Genomic DNA, 15,154 nt, shown 5'->3' with positions numbered 1-15,154 from the left:
AAGAAAGATTTTAAATTCCATCTGGATTTTTTTTTTTTTTTTTGAACTTTATTGCCCAAACTGAACATTACAGGCAATTTTAGACAATTAAACTTTTTTTTTTTTTTTTTTTTTTTCTAATCAACGAAAAAAAAAATAAAAGAAAAAAAACAAAAAAACAACAACAAAAGGTTCACCCTGTGTTGAGCTTCATTCAACAACCATATTGGCTACATAGAAATAGGATAAATACACCATTACACATCATTATGTTTAAATTATTTTAGATCAAGGCCTAGAATGACAGCGGTCCATCTTCTCACAAACACAGGCACCTTCAGCTGTAAAATAGCAGTCATATTTTCCATTGTGTGGACCTGTTAATTTTTTGTTTCCACTGAGCTACTGTAGGGGGCCAGGCTTCATCCAATTAATAGTAATCATTTTTCTTGCGGTCATTAACAAAATATGTAACATGTAGCTTTGGTCCTTGGAGAGCAAGTCCTCAGGCATTATCTCCAATAAGAAAAACAAAGGGTCCAAGGGGAAATCCATCTGGAAGATTTTGTCCACTTCCTCTTTAATGTCTTTCCAGTATGTCTGTATCACTGGACAGTCCAGAATATGTGGGTATGGTCTCCCACCCTACCACAATTTCTCCAGCAAGTGTTGGGGGTATTGTTTTTAAACATGGAAACCTTAAGAGGGGTCCTAAAAAATCTCATCTTCAACTTCCAATCAAATTCTTTCCACATTGGACTTTCAATCCCTTTATGACTCGCCTCACATATATCTTCCCATGTATCATCATCTATAATTGTATTGAGTTCCAATTCCCATTCACTTTTAATGTGGAAGGTATTGTCTGATGTGTCTCTCATAAGACTCTGATAGATATGTGAAACTTGGTGCTTAGTTGAAACCACTTGTTGAGAAATATGTATAAAGTACCGTTCAACACTAGTTGGATCTTTTTTAAGACTAGCCCCATCCATGTGATTTGTGATGTAGTGTCGTATTTGTAGATATCTGTACAAGTCCTTTGAGGGCAAGTCAAACTTTTCCTGAAGTTGTGAGAATGATCGCAATGTATTGTTCTCAACAACTGATTTATAATAACCAGCCCATTTTCCGCCCACCGTCTGTATGCTAAGTCCGTCACTGATGGGAGAAACTCAATGTTTCCGAGAATGGGCATGGCCCTCGAAAGAGCTATAGACCCCTTTAATTGCTTCTGGGCACTGTTCCACACTTTCAATGTGTGTTTGACCCAGATGTTATTAATTCCTATTTTTTTCTGAGCCTGCTGACTAAGAAATGGAAGAGTAGATATTGGTATCCCTTTCAAGGAATTCTGTTCAATGGATAGCCACCCATTTTCTTCATCTTTGGTCACCCATGCCACCACTGCTTTGAGTTGGGCTGCCCAATAATACATTTTTAAGTTAGGTAGACCCAGGCCCCCCCTTTCCTTCCCTGCCATCAGTATTTTTAAACGTATCCTGGGTCTTCTATTTTGCCAGATAAATTTTGATATACGTTTTTCAAGAAGCTTAAGTGTTGATTGTGGTATATAAATAGGCAGAGATTGAAATAGGAAAAGAAGTCTGGGTAGAATATTCATCCTCACTGACTCTATTCGGCCAAAAGTGATAAAGGTAGCAAATCCCACCTAGTTATATCCTGTTTAATCTCTTTGATTAGTTTGTTGTAATTGGAGGGATAAAGCTGTGCTGGTGTTGGTGTCAGAATAACACCCAGATATCTAAATCCCTGTTTGGATTTCCTAAAGGATACCAATTCATCTAGTTGCTGGGGCCATTCACCACTTATCATCATTACTTCCGATTTGTTGGTATTTATCTTATAACCTGACACTGCACTGTATTTATCTAAACTATTTAAAAGTGCAGGAACAGAGACCCTGGGATGCTCTAAGAATAACAACATATCATCAGCAAATAGAGCTAGTTTGTGTTGAACCAATCCCTCATCAGGAATACCCAGTATGAGGGGATTTGACCTTATTAATTCTGCTAATGGCTCTATGCTTAAGGCAAACAAAGAAGGAGACAAAGAATCACCCTGTCGGGTGCCCCGTCCCAATGGGAAAAAATTGGAGCAATGTCCATTCACTCTGACTCTAGATTTAGGGTTTTATAAAATATGCAAATCCATTTAATAAATGTTTCATTGAAGCCCATATATCGGAGAGTCTGCTGGAGGAAAGTCCAATCAACCCTATCAAATGCTTTCATAGCATCTAAGCTGAGAAGCAATGAAGGGGTGTTCCTTTTGGCTGCAATAGATTGCAAGTTTAAAGCCCTCCTGACGTTGTCCGCACCTTGTCGATTATTAATAAAACCAGTCTGATCTGGTTTTACCAGTTTATGTATGACTTTTTGTATTCGTTTTGCTATAATTGAGGTAAGAATTTTAAGATCAACGCACAGGAGGCTGATTGGGCGCTAAGAGGTACACTGGATCGGGTCCTTGTTCTCTTTGTGAATGACGCTTATTATTGCTTCTGACCATGATCCAGGCGGGTCTCCTTTCTTCAATGCATAGTTATATACCTTACACAGGATTGGGGTCATATCTTCTATAAATGCTTTGTAGTATTCTCCTGGGAAGCCATCCGTTCCTGGGGATTTGTTATTTTTAAGTTTTAAGATAGTGTCCCTGATTTCTTGTTCTGAAATTGGCAGAGACAACATGTCAGCCTCTTCTGATGTTAATTTTGCCAATTGGATGGATTGAAAAAAAGACTCCATCTTGTCTTTTTTGTGTGGGTCCACCTGCTCCTCGTATAACTTTCTATAGTATGAGGCGAATGCCTCTGCAATATCAGTAGGTAGTGTTAAGATTTCATCCCTCTCTGTGCTTTTTACTTTGTGAACTGTCCTGCTATTTTGCGCCTTCCGCAGTTGAAAAGCCAACAAGCGGCTCGCTTTGTTACCCATTTCGTAATATTTTCTATTTGTGAATCTTAATGCTCCCTCTGCTTTGTATGTTAGTAGGTGATCCAGTTTTTTCCTCGCCTCCCTCAGCGAATGCAATACTTCTTGTTTCTTAGATTGTTGATGTTCTATTTCTAGCTGCTTAATTTCTTTTTCTAGCTCCTCTTGTTGACCTAGCCTTTGTTTCTTCAATCTAGAAGAAATGGCAATAAAACGGCCCCTCATCACAGCCTTAGCCCCTTCCACAGAGTTATTTGAGAAACCGTGTCATCCTCATTTTCCTTAAAATATCTAGTTAATTCCTCGTGTATTTCTTGTTTAATTAAATCATCATTTAACAGTGAGACATTAAGCCTCCAGTATTTAAATGTTTTCGTGGGCCCTATATTTATTTTTAAGATGACTGGAGCATGATCTGATATGGTGATTGGCTCAATTTTACACTCATTGACCCTGTAGAGATCCGGTCCTGATAACAGAAACATGTCCAACCTTGCGTAGCTGCCATGTACCTGTGACATAAAGGTAAAGTCCTTCTCTTTAGGATGTAAGCGCCGCCACACGTCTACTAAGCCCAGCTCACTCATCATTGCCTGCACTGTATTGGATTTTCTGGATACTGAGCCCAACTCTGCAGGTAACCTATCCATATTTTGTCTCAGGACACAATTGAAATCGCCTCCTATTAACACAACCCCAGCTCCTGTGCCTGCTATTAAAGTTGCTATGTCTTTAAAAAAGGCAGGACAGTCTTCGTTTGGGGCATATAAATTGAGCAGTGTTACTTTTGTGCCACTGATATCCCCCTTTACCATAACATATCTACCATCTTTATCTTTGACTGTTTCTGAATGATTGAAGTACACTGATTTATTAAAAAGGATGGCCACTCCCCGTTTTCTCCCCTTTTCAAAAGAGGAGCTGAATACCTGATCCACCCACTCTCTTCTAAGCTTTAGATGCTCTTTTTCAGACAGATGGGTTTCTTGGATCATTGCTATAGAGCAGTGTAGTTTTTTGAGTTGGCTAAATATTTTCTTTCTCTTTATTGGATTACCTAGGCCCTTAACATTGTAGCTGATGAAATTCAGACTATTCATACTCGTTATATGGACATGCTTGGCGTCTATCCTTCCACCTACTTAAGGCACTCCTTCCTACCCAACATTTTAGCACACCTGTCAAATCTATACAGAAAACCAAACTAACACTCTCAGGGTGACCGTAACCATTCAAACATAAAATAGAACGACTAACTATATGAACAGTACTCGTGGAGCGGTTGCTGCTCTTGCTGCTCATTGCGCGTTGTGTCTCACAGTTCAGCTGAGCTCCGTCCAGTGAGAAAAAAACAACAAACAAATAGTAATCCTTACGCTAGGCATATCCAGAAATATCCGGAGAGAAAAAAGAAAAAACCTCGGCGTTGATTCCACACCTACTCGAAGAGGGCCGCAAGATCCACCGAAGGCAGCACTCCCGCTGCACCTCCACCACGTCTCTCACCCCTTACATTCCACCTGTAGCGGGACATCTCGCCCTCCATCTGCGCTCTTTCGTCAACTTTTGGATGTATGTTGTACTTCGCCAGGACTGGAAGAGCCTCTGTGAGCGTGGGGTAGGTCTGTTCCCCCGTCTCCATGGTCATTTTCAGTTGCGCTGGATAAATGCACTTGGCTTTAATGTTTTTTTCCTTTAGTTGTTTGACGACCTCCCGCACTTGCGTTCTCTTTCTTTGCAGTTCCGGAGAGTAATCGTGGTCAAAGTATATTTGCTCGTCTTTGTATATTAGTTTTTGGCTCCATGCTTGTCGAAGGATCTTGTCTTTGACTGCGTAGTCCAGAAATCTGACTACTAAAGACCTTGGAGTGGCCTTGGGGTCTCTCGGTTTGGACACTGTCGAGCGGTGTGCTCTCTCTATTTGCACATTCACGTCAGGCATTGGTTTAAGGACAGATTGAATCAGCTCCTTGACAAATGCCTGTACATCTCTCCCCTCGATACCCTCAGGCACCCGGTAGATTCTCAGATTGTTTCGTCTTGTTCTGTTCTGTAAATCCTCACATCTAGCTGTTAAGTCCATCTCTCGGCGTAATAGATAGCATATAGCTCTCCCGTACCTTCTTCCATTTTCTTCAACCGAATTTATACGGTCCTCCGCCTCCGTAGTTCTTTTCTCTAGCTTTGCCATTTCCCCTTTCAGTTCTTCCATTGAGGTTTCCAACTTCTTGAGGGATAATTTAGTCTGACTGTGCCCTTCCCGGTTTTCTGACCTTAGCTTTTCTAGCTCGGCTAGTATTTTGGATTCCGGGCTAGCGCTATCTTTGCTAGCATCTTGGGTAGATTTTAAATTATCGTTCTTCTCCTTCGATGCATCCTGCTTAGTTGCAGGTCTGTTTCTAGAAGACGATGCCATTGTAAACCTGTGGTGTAGTGCCGAGTTTCTCCTAGTTTGTAAGGTTATTTAGTAGTCGGGTGGACGGAGCTCAACTTCTAGGTTGCTGCTTACAGCATGGCGTCAACGGAAGTCCCATTCTGGATTTTACAGGAAGTTAATGCAGAGAAGCTAAACCCGGAGAGATGTGATCTCTTTTCCTGGTTCCTATCAGAACACGTGCTGCAGCATTCTGGATCAGCTGAAGAATCTTTATGGACTCTTTTAAGCAGCCTGATAATAAAGAATTGGAGTAATCCAGCTTAGAAGTAACAAATGCGTGGACTAGTTTTTCTTCATCAATTTTAGACAGGATATTCCTGAATCTCTGAATGTGATGACTACTGCACTGGGGAAACTCGGTAGGCCTGGCCACGATTTCACGTCAGGGAGATTTTTCCGTGAAGGTTATGGAGAGTTTAACTTCGCAGAGTTTGATTGTGTAAAGTCAATACAAATAAAGAAATGTGTTCCGCCCTGTTTCGAACAGGGGACCTTTTGCGTGTTAGGCAAACGTGATAACCACTACACTACGGAAACTGACAAAGCAAATTTATTTGGCATATTTGTGGGAAAATGCACCATTTTTATTGTACTGCAAATGTCAAAATGCTACAAAATAGAGATTTTAAACTAGATTCAGTCACAGATGCTTTGTCATGTATTTGAATGACAGCAAATATCTAGTAAACATAAATATTTCTACATGCATTGACTGTGGCCTAAATGTGGAATAGCGCCACCTATTTCTTGATGTGCCAAATATTAAGCTTGGGCATTCCTCGTTAGTATAATGGACAGTATCTCCGCCTGTCACGCGGAAGATCGGGGTTCGATTCCCCGACGGGGAGACTTTTCTACCAGCTAACCAATGCAAGGCCTCGAGGAAGTCCCGGCGAACCCGTGGTATACTCCGGAAAGTGGGCCTTGGCTCAAGCTGTGTTCAGCACGGAGGAGAACTCCTTATCCGAAATGGGAATATTTTCAAGCAATGGAAAGAGCACAACTCCTGGACATGAACAATACGTCACAAGGCGCCGCAGGATTGGGAGAGTGTCAAGTCTGGGCACCTTATAATTCCTTTTCTGCTCTTTCCAGATTATGTTGTTCTGTTGGCTTGATCAAACAGTGATCTACAGTGCCCACTGGGGCAGATTGAAGTCCAGTGTCAAGCATTCGGAATTAAAGTCAGCCCCTCCAAATCTCAAAGCTCAGGATTTCTCCCATCGCGTTGGAAGTCAATTGCTGTCCCAAGTGAAGACGTTCTTGCATCTCAAAAGCTTATTTCAAACAGTGCAACTTGTTCCAACACAAAAACCACATTACTACTGAAACTTTGGATGGTACGCCTCCGCCTCTCACACGGAAGACTGGGGTTTTATTTCCCGATGGGAGATCTATCTACCAGCTGCTAATTATTTCCCAAGGCTACATCGACACTAGTATCATCTGCCAGAGTAGTTTGGATACGAGGCCTAAACATAGCAAGAGATAGACTTAGACTTAGACTTAGACTGAATCTAGTTTAGACTTAGACTTAGATATGCATTTTTAAAGAATGTATTATAGTGGATATACTCAAAGAAAGACAAAGGTTGTACAAAAGTATTGAGAATGATCCTGCTATCAAAGATAGGTTTTCAGTGATGATATGATCACCTACCTCAGGATCCAGGAACGTAGGCAGACGACAGGAAGCTAAGAAGGATCCAAGAATGTAAAACATCAACTATGAGGCTAGGAAGTTGAGGTTCAGGTAATTTAATTCAATTCAATTTCATTTATGTAGCGCCAAATCACAACAACACTTATCTAATTGCGCTTTTCATAAAAGAGCAGGTCCAGACCATATTCTGTGATGTTATTTACAGAAACCCGAAAATTCCCACCAAGAGCAATCACTAGGCGAAAGAGGCAAGGAAAAACTGAGCCAGCACTAACTATAAGCTTCATCAAAGAGGAAAGTCTCAAGCCTACTCTTAAATGTGGAGACGGAGTCTGCCTCCTGAACCCAAACTGGAACCTGGTTCCACAGGTGAGGAGCTTGATAGCTGAACACTCTGGCTCACATTCTTCTATTGGAGACTTTAGGAACCACAAGTAACCCTGCATTCTTGGAGCGCAGTGCTCTGGTAGGGTAATAAGGTACAATGAGCTCTTTAAGACAAGATGGTGCTTGAACATGAAGAGCTTTTTTAGGTGAGAAGAAAGATTTTAAATTCCATTCTGGATTTTACAGGAAGTTAATGCAGAGAAGCTAAACCCGGAGAGATGTGATCTCTTTTCCTGGTTCCTATCAGAACACGTGCTGCAGCATTCTGGATCAGCTGAAGAATCTTTATGGACTCTTTTAAGCAGCCTGATAATAAAGAATTGGAGTAATCCAGCTTAGAAGTAACAAATGCGTGGACTAGTTTTTCTTCATCAATTTTAGACAGGATATTCCTGAATCTCTGAATGTGATGACTACTGCACTGGGGAAACTTCGGTAGGCCTGGCCACGATTTCACGTCAGGGAGATTTTTCCGTGAAGGTTATGGAGAGTTTAACTTCGCAGAGTTTGATTGTGTAAAGTCAATACAAATAAAGAAATGTGTTTCCGCCCTGTTTCGAACAGGGGACCTTTTGCGTGTTAGGCAAACGTGATAACCACTACACTACGGAAACTGCCAAAGCAAATTTATTGGCATATTGTGGGAAAATGCACCATTTTTATTTTACTGCAAATGTTCGAAATGCTACAAAATAGAGATTTTAAACTAGATTCAGTCACAGATGCTTTGTCATGGATTTGAATGACAGCAAATATGTAGTAAACATAAATTTCTACATGCATTGACTGTGGCCTAAATGTTGGAATAGCGCACCTATTTCTTGATGTGCCAAATATTAAGCTTGGGCATTCCTCGTTAGTATAATGGACAGTATCTCCGCCTGTCACGCGGAAGATCGGGGTTCGATTCCCCGACGGGAGACTTTTCTACCAGCTAACCAATGCTACAAGGCCTCGAGGAAGTCCGGCGAACCCGTGGTATACTCCGGAAAGTGGGCCTTGGCTCAAGCTGTGTTCAGCACGGGAGGAGAACTCCTATCCGAAATGGGAATATTTTCAAGCAATGGAAAGAGCACAACTCCAGGACATGAACAATACGTCACAAGGTGCCGCAGGAGTTGGGAGAGTGTCAAGTCTGGGCACCTTATAATTCCTTTTCTGCTCTTTCCAGATTATGTGTTCTGTTGGCTTTATCAAACAGTGATCTTCAGCGCCCACTGGGTCAGATTGAAGTCCAGTGTCAAGCATTCGGAATCAAAGTCAGCCCCTCCAAATCTCAAAGCTCAGGATTTCTCCCATCGCGTTGGAAGTCAATTGCTGTCCCAAGTCAAGACGTTCTTGCATCTCAAAAACTTATTTAAAACAGTGCAACTTGTTCCACACACAAAAACCACATTACTACTGAAACTTTGGATGGTACGCCTCCGCCTCTCACACGGAAGACTGGGGTTTTATTTCCCGATGGGGAGATCTATCTACCAGCTGCTAATTATTTCCCAAGGCTACATCGACACTACTACATCTGCCAGAGTAGTTTGGATACGAGGCCTAACCATAGCAAGAGATAGACTTTGACTTAGACTTAGACTGAATCTAGTTTAGACTTAGACTTAGATATGCATTTTTTAAGAATGTATTATAGTGGATATACTCAAAGAAAGACAAAGGTTGCACAAAAGGATTGAGAATGATCCTGCTATCAAAGATAGGTTTTCAGTAATGATATGATCACCTACTCAGGATCCAGGAACGTAGGCAGACGACAGGAAGCAAGAAGGATCCAAGAATGTAAAACATCAACTATGAGGCTAGGAAGTTGAGGTTCAGGTAATTTAATTCAATTCAATTTATTTATGTAGCGCCAAATCACAACAACACTTATCTCATTGCGCTTTTCATAAAAGAGCAGGTCCAGACCATATTCTGTGATGTTATTTGCAGAAACCCGAAAATTCCCACCAAGAGCAATCACTAGGCAAAAGAGGCCAGGAAAAACTGAGCCAGCACTAACTAAAGATTTTAAATTCCATCTGGATTTTACAGGAAGTTAATGCAGAGAAGCTAAACCCGGAGAGATGTGATCTCTTTTCTTGGTTCCTATCAGAACACGTGCTGCAGCATTCTGGATCAGCTGAAGAATCTTTATGGACTCTTTTAAGCAGCCTGATAATAAAGAATTGGAGAAATCCAGCTTAGAAGTAACAAATGCGTGGACTAGTTTTTCTTCATCAATTTTAGACAGGATATTCCTGAATCTCTGAATGTGATGACTACTGCACTGGGGAAACTATGGTAGGCCTGGCCACGATTTCACGTCAGGGAGATTTTTCCGTGAAGGTTATGGAGAGTTTAACTTCGCAGAGTTTGATTGTGCAAAGTCAATACAAACAAAGAAATGTGTTTCCGCCCTGTTTCGAACAGGGGATCTTTCGCGTGTTAGGCGAACGTGATAACCACTACACTACTGAAACTGACAAAATGCATTTATTTTGCATATTTGTGGGAAAATGCACCATTTTTATTTTACTGCAAATGTTCAAAAAGCTACAAAATAGAGATTTTAAACTAGATTCAGTCACAGATGCTTTGTCATGGATTTGAATGATAGCAAATATGTAGTAAACCTAAATATTTCTACATGCATTGACTGTGGTCTGAATGTTGGAGTAGCGCCACCTATTTCTTGATGTGCCAAATATTAAGCTTGGGCATTACTCGTTAGTATAATGGACAGTATCTCCGCCTGTCACGCGGAAGATCGGGGTTCGATTCCCCGACGGGGAGATTTTTCTACCAGCTAACCAATGCAAGGCCTCGAGGAAGTCCCGGCGAACGCGTGGGACTACTCGGGAAAGTGGACCTTGGCTCAAGCTGTGTTCAGCATGGGAGGAGAACTCCTGATCCAAAATGGGAATATTTTCAAGCGATGGAATGAACGAAATGTCACAAGGCGAAGCAGGAGTTGGAAAAGTGTCAAGTCTGGCCACCTTAGAATTCCGGTTATGCTCTTTGCAGACTATGTGGTTCATTTGGCTTAATCAGGCATTGATCTACAGCTTCCACTGGGGTGAATCATGAGGGGGAAAGCGTGCCTTGGCTCAGGCTGTGTTCAGCATGGGAGGAGAACTCCTGACCCTAAATGGGAATATTGTCAAGCGATGGAAAAAGCATATCTACTGGACATGAACAGCACCTCACAAGGCGCAGCAGACGGTGGAAGAGTGTCAAGTCTGGGCACCTTATAATTCCTTTTCTGCTCTTTCCAGATTATGTTGTTCTGTGGGCTTCATCAAACAGTGATCTACAGCGCCCACTGGGGCAGATTAAAGTCCAGTGTCAAGCATTCGGAATTAAAGTCAGCCCCTCCAAATCTCAAAGCTCAGGATTTCTCCCATCGGTTTGGGAGTCAATTGCTGTCCAAGTGAAGACGTTCTTGTATCTCAAAAGCTTATTTCAAACAGTGTAACTTGTTCCAACACGAAAACCACAATACTACTGAAACTTTGGATGGTCGCCTCCGCCTCTCACACGGAAGACTGGGGTTTTATTTCCCGATGGGGAGATCTATCTACCAGCTGCTAATTATTTCCCAAGCCTACATAATCAGGCCTGGTGTGGCTAGAGAAATTTAACTCAAGTGTGGACAACCACAGTTATAGTATGTTTTAACAAGGGGGGCAATCACTTTTTCACACAGGGCCATGATGGTTTGGATTTTTTTCACCTTTATAATAAACACCTTCATTTACAAATTGCATTTTGTTTACTTGTGTTGTCCTTGACTATTGTTTAAATGGTTTGATGTTCCGAAACACTTAAGTGTGACAAACATGCAAAGGAACAGGAAATGAGGAGGGGGCAAAACACTTTTTCACACCACTGTATAAGCTTCATCAAAGAGGAAAGTCTTAAGCCTACTCTTAAATGTGGAGACGGTGTCTGCTCCTGAACCCAAACGGGAACCTGGTTCCACAGGTGAGGAGCTTGATAGCTGAACACTCTGGCTCCCATGCTTCTTTTGGAGACTTTAGAACCACAAGTAACCTGCATTCTTGGAGCGCAGTGCTCTGGTAGGATAATAAGGTACAATGAGCTCTTTAAAACCTGTTAGCTGACAGATAACACTTCCTCTCCTCCTCTCCAAGTCTGTTTTCTATGAAATTGCTGTTGGTGTTGAGGCCTGAGGTCAGTTAGGAGTCAGTCAGTCGGTCAGTTAGTCAGTAAATCCTGACTGATAATTTAAATGTAGCAGCTGAATCAATCTGGAAAATAACATGAGATCAATACAGTTGTTTGGGCCCTGTGCTACATGTTTATTGGCGTTGCCTAGCGTCTGCGTCGGACAACTCTCCTACGTCTGCGTGGCATTGTCAAAAAACAACCTGATGGGAGCAACCTGATTGGTCCTACTTATAGACTCTCATGACAATGCTCTGTGATGTCACTGATAATGGCACAGTGATCCAGAAACGGCTTTCCTGCTTGCAGTGGAGATGTGTTAACAGGTCGAGTTTTACATTTAGGTTGACACTTGATTTCACAGTCACTTGCTTTTGAAGCCTGGGTAGCTCAGTCGGTAGAGCATCAGACTTTTAATCTGAGGGTCCAAGGTTCAAGTCCCTGTTCAGGCGTAGAGTTGCACATTCTGCTAGATGAGTTGTCCATTTGACATGCTTGTATGGACATAGATAAATTCAGACACAATCATATCATGTGTGTTCCATGCGCAAGTCTTTAAAAAGAATTTCGACTGTTTTTCAAGCAGGTTTGTATCATAACAATGTTGTTGGTAAGTCTAAATGAACAATGGGCAACCTACATCCATCTTGCTAGCACCCAAATCTCTGTACTCATCTCCCTGCTTGGATAGTATGTCCAAGGACATAACATGTGGTGTGAAAAACTAACAATTTGGTCGTCAATCTTAATAAAAACAATGTATGTGGAGACCTATGTTCTCACACAAAGGCTAAGATCAACACTAGATGCTTTGTAATGACCCCATGAAAAGGGGAGACAAAAGACTGTGTGCAAAGGTTGTATACATGTATGCCTGGTGTATGCATGGATGAGTGTGAGGTATGGTGTCAGTGATTTATGCTGGACAGTGTAAAACTAACAAAGATGAGCGGGAGAGGTGCTGGACTGAGAGACCTCTAGGGCAATCACAGATGCACAACCAATAATAAAACACTACTGAGTGAATAAGTTCAGAAAATGAAGAACATTGTTCAGAAAGCTTAATGAAGCTTCATTTGACCATAACTATTAACCACCTGAACCTGGTAAAAGGTATGAGGTACTCCTGCATAGCTAGCCAGAGATTTACCTCCTGTAGATGGTGGTCGGCATGCCAACAAGGCTTGGAAATTTGCAGATGGTGATTCAGAGGAGATGTAACAGTTTAAAGTTTAAAGTAACTTAATTTTCTAAATTGTCCGCCTACAGTGCCAACGAGAGCTCTTCTCTAATATTACCGGGTATGCAATAGCTATTCAACTTTAGAAGGTATTGTTGATCTCAGAAACAACAATAGACAGCACCATCTTATCACAACGCCCATGTTTGTGTTCCCTCAAAGTTTGCAAAAACATTCATCTGAACTCGCAAATCAATTGATGAGATTTTGGAGGTCAAAGGTTCAATGTCAAGGTGACTGTGTCCTCATGTCTGGCCATCCGATTCTTGTGAATGCAATATCTCTGGACGCCTAGAGGGAAGCACTTTAAATTTGGCATACATAACGACTAGGAGTTGCGGATGAACTGATTTCAATTTTGGAGGTCAAAGGTCAAGGTTACTGTTTCATTACGTCTCCTGAACTGTATATGTATTTCTCCTGAACCGTGATGGGGATGCTTTGGGGATGTAAAGCCCCAGTGGCCTGATGGATAAGGCACTGGCCTCCTAAGCCAGGGATTGGGGTTCAAGTCCACCTGGGGTGATTTCAGCAGATTGGCACAATGGAGTGTCCTCGGCCTCTGACCCACAGGTTCAGGGATTGAAACCATCCTCTGCTAACTCTGATTTCCATGGTGAGATGATGATGTAACTGCTGGAAAAGTTGTTGACAGATGTCCAGGATCCTGTAGTAATGCTGACTTTCCAGTGATGTGGTTGGGCTGTTTAGAGGTTTTGATCACATCCATCGGTTGCATGGATGGGACATCAATACCCCGGTTCTATCACCTGATCGCTGTCTTGTCGTTCGACGACTATTTGGGCTCACACCTTAACACACCTGAAGCATCTCAGCCTAAAATCACGCTGCACCTCAAAGGACTCTCAAGCACTCCCAGCTGTGCTTTTGCAGAAGAGCGCCTTGTTTTCTTTTAGCTTGGGAAAAGGCTTTAGCTTATGACAAGGTAAACAGATTGCACCATTGTGCTACTCATTAGTGTGTCCACTTCAGTTATGTATTGAAGCACATCCTTAGAGCTAATGGCCCTCATTTATTAACCTAACGTACGACAGGCTTCACGTGAGATTCATGAAACGTTCGTATCACACCAATCAGAGCGTAAGAATGATCGTACATTGATAAATGCAGCAGCTAGAAACGATTGTAATTTAAATATCACGCCCCAATATATTCTCAGTTTTGAGGCCTCGCCTTTATTATTTATGACATGGCCAGACATAATCCGGCTAAGAAGCGGCACTTTTCAGAGGTGGGGATTTAAAGCCTGACATCCCAGGTGCTCTGGTGCAGCCAGATACCACCAGGCCCAGGGGAATATGCCGCCTAAGAAAAATGCAATCCTACCCGATGAGAAGAATAAACATTGTGAAAATAACGAAAATATGAATACATTAAACATATACGGGCATTGAACATATTGCTGCAGTCTCAGTCTTTGGATGGTATAGGTAGCGCCACGTCAGACATGTCATGATATCATGACATGTTTAATTTACTATATAATAATTTTTGAGACAGGTCCTACTGAAGATCTGTTGGATCAGTCAGGATGGCCGAGCGGTCCAAGGCGCTGCGTTCAGGTCGCAGTCTCCACTGGAGGCGTGGGTTCAAATCCCACTTCTGACAACTAGTATTTTCATTTGGAACTAATGTCTAAGAGTTGATATGGGGAATAAAGAACTTAGCAGTTTTTTGTATTTAAGAGGACATGAATGTGCATGAGAAACGCAATTCCAAGTGCAGCGTTTTGTGAGCATCTTTATTGTCAACACATGTAAGTTCCTTAGGGGCCCGTAGTGGATGAAATGGTAAAACATTTGGCCCTGGATGCATAGAATTCCTGCCATATTGAGCGACAAAGTTTGGGTGTCCTGAAAAAAGGGTCTTGAACTCTATCTCGCCGACTCTTTTTTTACTGTTTCTTGTTATGTCACGGCAAGAAGTATTATATTTTGAGTCGTTTGTCCATCTCTACATCAGAATCAGAAATAAAAAAAACATCAGACATATGCAGTCTCTGTGGCGCAATAGGTCAGCGCAGTCGGCTGTTAACCGAAAGGATGGTGGTTCAAGTCCACCCAGGGACGTTTGTTTGCTTAAATAATCTGGAGTGAGCCAACTCTGGGATTTATCCTTCTTCGGAGACCATAGAGCAGCCCAGAGATAACCCAAGTGGCCTTATGTCTATCAGAAGATACAGTTCTGGAACCATGTACATATTTATCTTTACAGTCATCAGAGATGGGAAGTAACGAAGTACAAATACTTCGTTAACAAAATAACGAAGTACAAACACTTCATTACTG

At 41.9% G+C, this 15,154-nt stretch overlaps 7 non-coding genes across 7 annotated transcripts; 4 read left to right on the top strand and 3 right to left on the bottom strand.

Moving 5' to 3' along the window:
• Positions 1-5,839: 5,839 nt before the first annotated feature.
• On the bottom strand, positions 5,840-5,913 carry trnav-aac (transfer RNA valine (anticodon AAC)). The gene has a single exon. It is a non-coding gene; the product is annotated as a tRNA-Val (tRNA).
• A 239-nt stretch (positions 5,914-6,152) lies between these two features.
• On the top strand, positions 6,153-6,224 carry trnad-guc (transfer RNA aspartic acid (anticodon GUC)). The gene has a single exon. It is a non-coding gene; the product is annotated as a tRNA-Asp (tRNA).
• A 1,743-nt stretch (positions 6,225-7,967) lies between these two features.
• On the bottom strand, positions 7,968-8,040 carry trnav-aac (transfer RNA valine (anticodon AAC)). Its single transcript has one exon. It is a non-coding gene; the product is annotated as a tRNA-Val (tRNA).
• A 1,784-nt stretch (positions 8,041-9,824) lies between these two features.
• Positions 9,825-9,897, bottom strand: trnav-aac (transfer RNA valine (anticodon AAC)). Its single transcript has one exon. It is a non-coding gene; the product is annotated as a tRNA-Val (tRNA).
• Positions 9,898-10,138: 241 nt separating this feature from the next.
• On the top strand, positions 10,139-10,210 carry trnad-guc (transfer RNA aspartic acid (anticodon GUC)). Its single transcript has one exon. It is a non-coding gene; the product is annotated as a tRNA-Asp (tRNA).
• Positions 10,211-14,391: 4,181 nt separating this feature from the next.
• On the top strand, positions 14,392-14,474 carry trnal-cag (transfer RNA leucine (anticodon CAG)). The gene has a single exon. It is a non-coding gene; the product is annotated as a tRNA-Leu (tRNA).
• Positions 14,475-14,861: 387 nt separating this feature from the next.
• Positions 14,862-14,935, top strand: trnan-guu (transfer RNA asparagine (anticodon GUU)). Its single transcript has one exon. It is a non-coding gene; the product is annotated as a tRNA-Asn (tRNA).
• The last annotated feature ends 219 nt before the right edge of the window (positions 14,936-15,154 follow it).

The sequence above is a fragment of the Etheostoma spectabile genome, unplaced genomic scaffold (genome assembly GCF_008692095.1).
Source record: "Etheostoma spectabile isolate EspeVRDwgs_2016 unplaced genomic scaffold, UIUC_Espe_1.0 scaffold00018314, whole genome shotgun sequence".
Taxonomy (NCBI): domain Eukaryota; kingdom Metazoa; phylum Chordata; class Actinopteri; order Perciformes; family Percidae; genus Etheostoma; species Etheostoma spectabile.
The sequence above is the reverse complement of the archived record's forward strand: the minus strand, read 5'-3'. Positions and strand labels throughout refer to the sequence as shown.